Below are 2,085 nucleotides of genomic sequence, written 5' to 3' on the forward strand. Positions count from 1 at the left end.
ACTATGGTCGGACATTCAAACCTTCTTGTAGCCGAAAACCTCCGCTCCCTCTTTTGATCATACATTGTCGGGCATTCGCACCTTTTCTTACCCGCTTTTTACAAACCATGGTCGGTCTGTCACACCTTCTTGTAGCCGAACACATCCGCTCCCGCTATTGATTGTGTACAGTCGGGTATTTTAACCTTTTCTTACACGCTTCTTACCAACTCTGGTCGGACATTCACACCTTCTTACAGCGGAACACCTCCTCGCCCACTTATGATCATGTGCGGTTTGATTTTCGAAATTTTTACTTTTTTCTAGCAATCATTGATAGACATTCAGACCTTCTTGCAGCTGAACACCTCCGCTCCCGCTTTTGATCATACATTGTCGGGCATTCGCACCTTGTCTTACCAGCTTTTTACAAACTTTAGTCGAACATTCACACCTTCTTGCAGCTGAACAGCTCTGCTCCCGCTTTTTATTATGTTTGTTTGGATATTCGAACCTTTTCTTAACTGCTTTTTACAAACTTTAGTCGGACGTTCACGTCTTCTTGCAGCTGAACACCTCCCCTCCCGCTTTTGATGGTGTATAGTTGGGCTTTCGAGCCTTTTCTTCCCCGGTTTTTACAAATTATGGTTGGACATTCAGACCTTCTTGCAGCCGAAAACCTCCGCTCCCTCTTTTGATCATACATTGTCGGGCATTCGCACCTTTCAGTAGCCGAACAACTCCGCTCCCGCTATTGATTGTGTACAGTCGGGTATTTTAACCTTTTCTTACCCACTTTTTACCAACAATGGTCGGACATTCATAACTTCTTACAGCGGAACACCTCCGCTCCTGCTTTTGATGATGTGTGGTTGGGCATTCGAACCTACTTGTTTCCCGCTTTTCATTAATTATGGGTGGACATTCACACCTTTTCGCAGCCAAACACCTCCGCTCCCTGTTTTGATCATGTATGGTTGGACATTCGCACCTTTTCTCACCCGCTTTTTGCAAACTATGGTCAGCAATTCACAGCTTCCTCTCCACCATACTTGTATGGTGGGATATTCACACCCACATGCATCCGATGACCTCCGCCCCCACTTTTGTTGATATTTAGTCGGTCATTCGCACCTTACCCGCTTTTGGCAAACTATGGCCTTCTTGCAGCCAAACACCTCTGATCTCGCTTTTGATGATGTAAGGTTGGGCATTCAGACCTTGCTTCACCTGCTTTTCACCCAATATAGTCGGACATTCACACCTTCTTGCAGCCGAACACTTCCGCTCCACCTTTTAGTGTTCTATCACACCTTTTTTTCACCGCATTTTATAGATTATGGTTGGAAATTCTCAACCATTCTCATCCGAAGACCTCTCCTCCCGCTTTTGTTAATATATTTGAACTTTAGTCGGACATTCACACCTTCTTGCAGCTGAACCACCTCCGCTCCCTGTTTTGATCATGTATGGTCTGGCAATACTACCTTTTCTTACCCGTTTGTGAGTAATTATGGCTGGACATTCACACCTACTTTCAGCAGAACACCACCTCTCTTGCTATTGATGATGTATGGACCGCATTCTTACCTTTTCTAACACATTTTTCAGCAATTATGGTCGGACATTCACACCTACTCACGACCATGGTTTGTAAAAAGCGGGTAAGAAAAGGTGCGAATGCCCGACAATGTATGATCAAAAGAGGGAGCGGAGGTTTTCGGCTACAAGAAGGTTTGAATGTCCGACCATAGTTTGTAAAAAGCGGGTAAGAAAAGGTTCGAATGCCCGACTATACACCATCAAAAGCGAAAGCGGAGGTGTTCCGCTGTAAGACGGTGTGAATGTCTGACCATAGTTGGTAAAAAGCGGGTAAGAAAAGGTTAAACTACCCGACTGTACACAATCAATAGCGTGAGTGGAGTTGTTCGGCTACAAGGTGTGAAAGTCCGACCATGGTTTGTAAAAAGCGGGTAAGAAAAGGTTCGAATTCCCGAATATATACCATCAAAAGCGGAACCGGAGGTGTTCGGTTGCAAGAAGGTGTGAACGTCCGACCAAAGTTTGTAAAAAGCAGTTAAGAAAAGCGTAGAATATCCAACCAAA

This window comes from Leuresthes tenuis, unplaced genomic scaffold, assembly GCF_036924035.1.
Source record: "Leuresthes tenuis unplaced genomic scaffold, fLeuTen1.0.hap1 SCAF_5, whole genome shotgun sequence".
Lineage (NCBI taxonomy): Eukaryota > Metazoa > Chordata > Actinopteri > Atheriniformes > Atherinopsidae > Leuresthes > Leuresthes tenuis.